The 10,451-nt window shown below is 39.5% G+C and overlaps 2 pseudogenes; both read right to left on the reverse strand.

The window, feature by feature from the left end:
* Window positions 1–604: 604 nt before the first annotated feature.
* On the reverse strand, window positions 605–2,408 carry LOC149227771 (long chain acyl-CoA synthetase 4 pseudogene; annotated as a pseudogene).
* A 3,323-nt stretch (window positions 2,409–5,731) lies between these two features.
* Window positions 5,732–6,487, reverse strand: LOC149227772 (long chain acyl-CoA synthetase 4 pseudogene; annotated as a pseudogene).
* Between the last annotated feature and the right edge of the window lie 3,964 nt (window positions 6,488–10,451).

Below are 10,451 nucleotides of genomic sequence, written 5' to 3' on the forward strand. Positions count from 1 at the left end.
ATATGCTGGAGGCTTCCTTGGTAGACAGGTGTGCCAACCAAAACTTTTCGTATGCAGCTCTTCTCCAAACCCTAATCACCGAGAATAAAGTGGCTTTATAACCAAAAATCTTAAACTTAGGTTAAAAGATTTCACCTTTTGTTAAAGGTACACCTGGCAAATGTTGAATGGCTGTAGCAGCTTCCTTTGATCCCTTTCATGTCACTGAGGTGTTCCCTTTGCAAATTTCTGATTCTTCCATCAAACTGTTTGCCTGCTTTTAAAAACAACACCTACAGCAGTTTCGCAGTTTCGTAGCGCGCTGCGAAACTGCGAAACTGTTTTAAACAATTTCAATTTCCCCTGAGATTTTGACTGCTCTGCCACCTTGCTCACAAATAACTTATCAATGCTCATAACATTCATGCTTGAAATTCTTGCAAATCCTGGAGCGGATAACATTACAGTTAAATGAAATTCATCAGCAGAAAAAATCTCTAAACTAATGCATTTCATTCATTGTGCAGACGAGAGAGCTTTCCTAGGAGAAACCTTTTGTCAAATACTACCAGCTATTCAACATTCAATTCTGTGTATTGCCTGCAGATTGGAGGGCAGTAGTCGGTCAACTAAAGTTACACTCGAAACCCTTTAACTTGCTACTTTTAGCAACTGCATTAAGTTCATTCAAAATGTATTCTTTTGCCTTGGGATTTTGGCACAATGCAGTAAAATCTCCAGTTTGTCCATTATCTGTGGCCCAAGTTTCAAGTGCTCTTTGATTAGGTATAACAACAGCAACCAGACAAGACTCGAAGCTATTTCCGTAAACCCAAATCGAATCAATAGCATTACACTGGCCATACACATTCTCGAGATTTTCCACTGCAACATATTCTCCTTGTGAAAGCTTAAATACATATTTTTTTTTTCTGCCACTCCCCAATGTCACCTGTGTGAAACCAACCATCAACCAAAACCTCATTTGTAAGGTCTTCATGCTTGTAATAACCAGCAAATAAGGTTTTGCCCCTTATACAAACCTCTCCACGCGGTACTTCTGAAAGTGCATCATATCCCATTTCAGGGACAGACTCAAGGCAGACATCAATATTCGGAACAGGTGGACCAACAGTCCCGATCATTGACATTACATTTTGCAGGGAAACAAAACTTCCTGCACAAGTTTCTGTCAAACCATAGCCCTGTACAACATGGCAACAAGTGACTACTCGTAGAAACTCTGCCACATGTTTTGCAAGTGGAGCTGCTCCTGATATCATTACACGGACACGTCCTCCCAGACCTTGTTTAATCTTGCTAAAGACAACTTTATCAAAAAGTGGAGATGCTTTTTCATGTTTCAACCCTTTGCGCATATTATTAAGCTTGTATTTGTATGCAAATTCAAACACTTTTCTATTCAAAAATCCTCCAGCAGCGATCTTCTGGTTTAAACCTGAATATATGCGATCAAAGACGCGTGGGACACCACAGAAGACCGTTGGCTTTAGTTCTGCAATATCCTCCACCAAAAGCTACTCACTTCTTCTGCATCATTCATGGAAACCTTTATCACACAAATTTCGATTGATCTAATTCGGGAGAATTATCATCCAAAATCCATTAAAGAGGGATGAAGCAGTGAGTTTAATCCTAAATTAATAGGCCTTGTTGATCTTTTGCCCAGAATCTGGATGTCCATGTTCAGAAAGGGCGGTATTGACCTTGTCTTCAAACGGCTTCTCCTGTGTGTGCTCGCTTTGACACCATATATAGAAATTGGAACTGTCACTCTGAATTGGACAGTCAAGGCTACTTGTGTTATCGGTATTTGGAGAATGGGAAGTTGAAGCCAAGGACCAATCCTCCTGAGAAGTAATACAAGTGGTTGAAGATACTGGATCTCGCACATATTGAGATAAATAACAATAAGGACTGAGATCACTAGTAACAGACGGGTAATATGAGCTTGACGGAGCTTCAATCCCCAGGTACCACGGTTGATTATGAGATGGCAGAGGATTACGATACCAATCACCACTGTAATCAGAAGTATTTACATGAGAAGATGAAACAGAATGCTTAGGTAAGTAAGGGACATAGTAACAAGAAGGATCATAGTAATATTCATTTGGACCCATTGAATCGTATTGTTCAGAGCCACTTTCTGGATATGTATATGATAGGGCAGAGGCTCGGAGCTCTGAATTAGTTGAGGATGGCATGGGGTATATATTTGCTGCTTTTCCAACATAATTAACCTGAGTTGGGATCAGAAGGGCTTCATTGACTTGAGAAAGGCGATTGTCCCAGGAAAGGATCTTCAAGGTATTCGTCTCAGGGAGAGCACTGAGCAAATCTGTGTTGCTACAAACGAGCTTAATGCACTGCTTCCTTGAAAACACTGTCGCTGCTCTCATCTGCATTTCTGGAGGGAAGCAGAACTCTGTACAATAGGCATGCCAGGATTTTGGCCTCCACTGAAAACTCGAACAAATCCCCAATTTCGTAGCACAGCCAGTGCAAAATTATGAATTATGCGCTACGAAATCGCCTAAACATGTTGCGCTGCGAAACTGCTAAAAGGATCTATGCGCTGCGGAAACACTTTGTCCTTAAGCTAGTCTGAGAAATTTTGGCAACAAAATTTTCAGTGATAACAGTGGCTCCACTTGGGATAGTGTGCCCTTGTGGTACACTAAGAACCTGCAGTTCCAGTGCCTTATAAAATTTATGACAAACAGAAATTTGCTTGACAAGCATCCCTTTCCAGCATCTTGGGCCTTCACCTCGGGCTTAAGTTTGATGATCACTGTAGGAGAAAGAAGTCTATATCTACCACTACTAAAAAAAATTTGCTCAGTCAACCTTGAGCTTATTTGCACTTTCCTACCTACCTACCCTATCAGCTGCAAGCTCCACTTGTAGCTCAAGCAACATGATATTTCCAATAAAGCCAATCAATTGTCTTCTCTGATATTGGAGGCTCTTGACTGCATTCAACCTCAAAATAACCATGGTAATAGGATGACCAAATCGACTCATAATATACTTGGTCTTCATAATGCAAATGAAAATGAAGGACCGGAGTGCAAAGCTTATCCATATATTCACCTATAGGGTCAAAGAATACATGGTTATGTTGATGATCATCATAACATTCTACATCTCTAGACAATTGATTCTCAACCACACAAGGTTCTTTTGATATGCTATCGAACTGCTTTTCTGAATGCTGCCTACAAACAATGTAATTTTCCTCACTACTATGATCATTATTTGAAGTAAGCTGCTGCAAGGAATTACAAAATTGAACAAGCTTTTCCTCTGCCTGAGGGTTGTAAAAACTATCTTCCAGTACTTCTTCTTGCTGGGTGCAATCAATTTCATCTTCATCATGATCTGAAGCCTGACAAATCTGCTGCATCTCTACATCAATATCTAAGGATAAAACATGGTTTTCACAAGTAAACTCCTGCTAATATTCATGCTGCGTTTCAATAGATGTTATACTTTCTTCTTGGTGCTGAAATACATTGTTATGAAGAGCCTCTAAAATTTCTTCATCCGTAAATTCATCATCATCATAACAATCCTCCAAGTATTGAATAAGAGCTAAAGAATGTCTACAGCAATTTTTGAGCAGCAATAAGGAAGGATAACATTCTTTATACATTTCACAGAATTCATCATGAAAACTAGCAGGTGAATATATTGAACCATTCTCCAGACTTTTATACCAAGACCATGCTTTTCCTTCTAAAGTGGTCATAAACATTTTCATGAGACAATCTTCAGGGAAATGAACCTTAAGACTGCGTACATGCATATGGAATTTAACCAGATGAAGAGCAGCATTGTACTTCTTTTCATCTTTGAATATTGGAAGATCATCTAACCAATCAACCTCTGGCATAGGATTTGGAAAACCAAGGATATGAGACCGATTCATAGGAGCATACCTGGCATTCATTCTTGCAGTGGAATTCATCTTGAAACTTCATCAAGCTACTGAACTTGTAGCAGTGGAGTCACCTTCCAATTCTTTATTTGATGTGTGGAGTCGCCAAGGTAGTTTTGCAGCCTCAAAAACCTTCTGAGCTCCTGCTACCTTCAGAAGTTCAGCTTCATGATTTCGGGAATGAATAATCTTCAGGCTCCCGGTAGACGCACCAAAATGTTATCACAAAATCAAGCACTGAAGGCTGCCAATCAGCAAGACTCTGTGTAACTGTTTCAAACCAGGCTTTTAACTAAGGCTTAGCCTCCTTAGTCTGAGAGGGCTCTCTCACAGGTTATTAATATTGAACAAGATGGCTAACTCTTACAAGACACATGAAGAAAATTTGTTGGCTGGACAAATATCAAATTGATTCCCATTGGGCTTATGGAGTCACTAAAATCTCAGTAAACAATGGCACTATCCTTTCATAGAAATCAGGGCACTTTACATCTAATGTTCAAACACAACTTACATAAAACACAGTTTGCCAAGGCATACAGGAAGTCAGAGCATGATACATGAGTTCTGAGTGATTATGCAATAACAAAACTGTAAAAGAGCACTAAGAGAATAAACCATCATACATTTGAACAATAAGATCTATTGTGAATCCTGAGAAGAAACAACAGTCATTTGCATTACTGAAATCTGCTATACATAAACCAAAATAGACTTGTCTTTTGTCAAAACATCCAACCCTTGTTACATAGACGATTCAGCTATATATAGAAACATGACTCTAACTACTTGGAGCTTCCTCCTCCAGCATGAGGGGAGCTCGATGACTGCCACTAATGACACCTATTTGCTTTTAACAAACTCATAAATACAATAAGGAACTAACTGTAGTGTTTAAGAGTCCTAAACCAACTATAACTCTAACTCTATCTTCTTCATAAATTGATTCCTCCTTGCAGCTTTGGCACCTGGCTTTCTCTTCGTTCAGCTGAGATGGCATGAGATGGCATAATATGGGCAATTAATGTCCCATGCTGGCTTTGAATACCAAAGGCTTTGATCTGTTCTGTATTGGCGGAAAATATCCCTAAATTTTCGGTTCTGGTCCCCCATCACCGAGTATGCAGCAGTGGATACTTTAATTCTTTAATAACCCAAGAGAATAGGGTAACACCATGCTCCTGATATGCTGGAGGCTTCCTTGGTAGACAGGTGTGCCAACCAAAACTTTTCGTATGCAGCTCTTCTCCAAACCCTAATCACCGAGAATAAAGTGGCTTTATAACCAAAAATCTTAAACTTAGGTTAAAAGATTTCACCTTTTGTTAAAGGTACACCTGGCAAATGTTGAATGGCTGTAGCAGCTTCCTTTGATCCCTTTCATGTCACTGAGGTGTTCCCTTTGCAAATTTCTGATTCTTCCATTAAACTGTTTGCCTGCTTTTAAAAACAACACCTACAGCAGTTTCGCAGTTTCGTAGCGCGCTGCGAAACTGCGAAACCGTTTTAAACAATTTCAATTTCCCCTGAGATTTTAACTGCTCTGCCACCTTGCTCACAAATAACTTATCAATGCTCATAACATTCATGCTTGAAATTCTTGCAAATCCTGGAGTGGATAACATTACAGTTAAATGAAATTCATCAGTAGAAAAAATCTCTAAACTAATGCATTTCATTCATTGTGCAGACGAGAGAGCTTTCCTAGGAGAAACCTTTTGTCAAATACTACTAGCTATTCAACATTCAATTCTGTGTATTGCCTGCAGATTGGAGGGCAGTAGTCGGTCAACTAAAGTTACACTCGAAACCCTTTAACTTGCTACTTTTAGCAACTGCATTAAGTTCATTCAAAATGTATTCTTTTGCCTTGGGATTTTGGCACAATGCAGTAAAATCTCCAGTTTGTCCATTATCTGTGGCCCAAGTTTCAAGTGCTCTTTGATTAGGTATAACAACAGCAACCAGACAAGATTCGAAGCTATTTCCGTAAACCCAAATCGAATCAATAGCAGAACACTGGCCATACACATTCTCGAGATTTTCCACTGCAACATATTCTCCTTGTGAAAGCTTAAATATATATATATATTTTTTCTGCCACTCCCCAATGTCACCTGTGTGAAACCAACCATCAACCAAAACCTCATTTGTAAGGTCTTCATGCTTGTAATAACCAGCAAATAAGGTTTTGCCCCTTATACAAACCTCTCCACGCGGTACTTCTGAAAGTGCATCATATCCCATTTCAGGGACAGACTCAAGGTAGACATCAATATTCGGAACAGGTGGACCAACAGTCCCGATCATTGACATTACATTTTGCAGGGAAACAAAACTTCCTGCACAAGTTTCTGTCAAACCATAGCCCTGTACAACATGGCAACAAGTGACTACTCGTAGAAACTCTGCCACATGTTTTGCAAGTGGAGCTGCTCCTGATATCATTACACGGACACGTCCTCCCAGACCTTGTTTAATCTTGCTAAAGACAACTTTATCAAAAAGTGGAGATGCTTTTTCATGTTTCAACCCTTTGCGCATATTATTAAGCTTGTATTTGTATGCAAATTCAAACACTTTTCTATTCAAAAATCCTCCAGCAGCGATCTTCTGGTTTAAACCTGAATATATGCAATCAAAGACGCGTGGGACACCACAGAAGACCGTTGGCTTTAGTTCTGCAATATCCTCCACCAAAAGCTACTCACTTCTTCTGCATCATTCATGGAAACCTTTATCACACAAATTTCGATTGATCTAATTCGGGAGAATTATCATCCAAAATCCATTAAAGAGGGATGAAGCAGTGAGTTTAATCCTAAATTAATAGGCCTTGTTGATCTTTTGCCCAGAATCTGGATGTCCATGTTCAGAAAGGGCGGTATTGACCTTGTCTTCAAACGGCTTCTCCTGTGTGTGCTCGCTTTGACACCATATATAGAAATTGGAACTGTCACTCTGAATTGGACAGTCAAGGCTACTTGTGTTATCGGTATTTGGAGAATGGGAAGTTGAAGCCAAGGACCAATCCTCCTGAGAAGTAATACAAGTGGTTGAAGATACTGGATCTCGCACATATTGAGATAAATAACAATAAGGACTGAGATCACTAGTAACAGACGGGTAATATGAGCTTGACAGAGCTTCAATCCCCAGGTACCACGGTTGATTATGAGATGGCAGAGGATTACGATACCAATCACCACTGTAATCAGAAGTATTTACATGAGAAGATGAAACAGAATGCTTAGGTAAGTAAGGGACATAGTAACAAGAAGGATCATAGTAATATTCATTTGGACCCATTGAATCGTATTGTTCAGAGCCACTTTCTGGATATGTATATGACAGGGCAGAGGCTCGGAGCTCTGAATTAGTTGAGGATGGCATGGGGTATATATTTGCTGCTTTTCCAACATAATTAACCTGAGTTGGGATCAGAAGGGCTTCATTGACTTGAGAAAGGCGATTGTCCCAGGAAAGGATCTTCAAGGTATTCGTCTCAGGGAGAGCACTGAGCAAATCTGTGTTGCTACAAACGAGCTTAATGCACTGCTTCCTTGAAAACACTGTCGCTGCTCTCATCTGCATTTCTGGAGGGAAGCAGAACTCTATACAATAGGCATGCCAGGATTTTGGCCTCCACTGAAAACTCGAACAAATCCCCAATTTCGTAGCGCAGCCAGTGCAAAATTATGAATTATGCGCTACGAAATCGCCTAAACATGTTGCGCTGCGAAATTGCTAAAAGGATCTATGCGCTGCGGAAACACTTTGTCCTTAAGCTAGTCTGAGAAATTTTGGCAACAAAATTTTCAGTGATAACAGATTCTTAGCTCAGTCACACACCCATAACACTACTCTCTGTAACAATCAATAATTTTCCATTCGCCCACTTCTCATAACTGCTCTCCACTGTTGTGTTCCTTTGTTGCACTGTGATTGATATTGTCTCTGCAAAACAGTGCCCAGAAGTGTACTTCTGCATGGATCTCCATGTTGTTGTTACATCAGAATGCAAGGTTATTGCAACTGTATTAATCACTGAGAATGGGATCCAACTGTAACTGCATTACAATTAATGCAAATAATGTCCACTTGAGTGTCTTCCATACTAGGAAATAAATTCTCATTCAAATTGTGTATTCTAGGAGTACTTCCATTGAATTTTACTTATACAATCAACATGACACTCCATCATGTTGTTGTGTCTCATACATGACATCTGCATCTATAACACACCACTAGAGCCCATAACTGTTGGTATGTAATCCTTGAGCTATTCTCTTCATTTAATTCTATGAGGCATGAAAGAAATCTCAAGCATGGATATTTTGAATTCAATTGCAACCTTTGAAAATCATGGTCCTTTCTTATCTCAATCTCCTACCTACGACATTCACTATTGACTCTACGAAAGTATTTGTGTAAGTGTGTTCCTCGTTGCCTTGTGCCTTTGTTCTCTGCTTTCGTCATTAATATTGGAAACATCTATGGTGCACTGCCATTCAATGTTGGATGGGAGGTCAAAATATCGTGGGTTGGCCCGCTTCACCTATTATGCATCCGTGTTTTCCTCTGACTTCATGACTAGACTTGGAGGCCTAACAATTATTTAACATTGAAAAGCACTGCAAAACTGACTCCTAGGCACACCTTTGAATGTTGGTCATGAGGTCATGAGTTGTCCCACTCTGCGTGCTTATGCATCTACATTTGCCTCGACCCCGAATTTCCCATAGGCCTGACTAGATTGAAGGTTCAATTTTCCTATAGGCTCAAATTGGGTCCTTTTTCACTATTTTGGCTTATTTTATTCATTCAACACCGAAAACTAAATACACAGTAAAAAATTCACAATAAACCCCTTAGAAAAAACTTTGAGATTCTGCCACATCATTAGCTTACGTCATGCTAACATCAGTTGGGCCACGTGGAACCTTTTGTATGGTGACACTTGTCACCTAGATTTGGACCATTACTCCACCCACAGACGTAAAATATGCCTACCACGTGTCCTCTGTACTTCCATTTCATGTTGATGTCTCTGCCACATTGTTGCCAACACATCACTGTGACCCAATCACATTCTTCCACTTGTTTGCCTATATCGGGTCCCACATAGGTCGGGGGTTTGGTAATTGGGGGATTTTTTCTTCCTACTAAGCTTCGTTGCATGATCTGACTTCTGACTGGTCCCGACTAGACCCATATCATAACTTGGCGCTGGTCCCACACAGGTTGGAGGTTGGGTGGTCGGGGATTTTATTCTCCTGCTAACTCTGCTACGCGGCCTGACCTTCGATTAGGCCTGACTCACCTTAGTCCAACATTTGTTAGCAAATGATATTTTTTGTCCTGAGTGAATGAGATTTTATGTCCTGAAAGTGGCATAGTCCTAAGCGAATGAGATTTTCTATCTAAAAACTTCAACTAAATGTAACTCTTGATCCATAAGGCCTTTTTTAGACTTCAACATACCATTAGAAACATTTTCTAGAACACTATCTAACTATGCCACTTTCAGGAGAAACTGAGTTGATCTCTTGAGACATAATCTCCTCCAAACTCTAGAACTCCCAAACATCATAGTCATCTTTTTATGGCTTCTTCACTAAGCCTACTACTATGATGATTCTCTACAGAAAACTACAACAACCATGGGACTCCCCGTGAACAACATGCTCACTAATGCTAACATTTTTCGTCCCTTACCTTAATGCTAGTCTGATTGACATCAATTTCAATATACCTAGTGCCACCAACCATTCAAACAATGCCAACTTTCCAACAAATGCAAATATGAAGAAAGTGAAAATCCTGCAAATTTATCCAAACCAAAGCATTAAAGGAGTGATATGGAGTGATATGGCCAAAATTTAAATAGAGAATCCCCATTATTATTATGAAGATAATAATTAAAAATGGGGGGTTGTTATGTTTCCACAACACGTCTATACATTTTTTGTAGAATCTTTCATTCCATAGGAGATTTGATCAATAACTTATCCATAAGACTTGAAAAGGGGTGAATTATTAGAGAAGTTTCTTAACTTCTCTTCCCCGTAAGCATCTAGATCCATTCCATTAGGGAGGCCAAAAAGATTATTTATTCTCATCACACCTAAGGGGTCAGATTAGTTCTGAAATTCTAGAGCTTGAGTTGGAGATTATTGTCATTGTTATAGACATAGAAGGAATTTGAAGGAGACGAGGCCGCTAAGCTAGAGGAGAGGCCATCTCATGTGTGTGAGATATATATTTACATGTACTACATTTTCATTAATGAAGGTTGATTCCCTTTCCATCATGTTATTGGTGTTCTTTTGAAATTGATATGTTATTCATGTCATGTATGTTGGTTATATATCATCAATATTTGTTGTGCTAACATTATTGCAGGAAGGTTTGTGAGATAGTCCTGGTTTTTATTGGTTTTTGTATGCAGGTATCTAGGATATTGGAGATTTGGAGTGAGGTTCAATGTTCCCCCGCACTAGTTAAA

The sequence above is a fragment of the Pinus tabuliformis genome, chromosome J, assembly GCF_031772625.1.
Source record: "Pinus tabuliformis cultivar Carrire ecotype Pingquan chromosome J, CPIR1, whole genome shotgun sequence".
NCBI lineage: Eukaryota > Viridiplantae > Streptophyta > Pinopsida > Pinales > Pinaceae > Pinus > Pinus tabuliformis.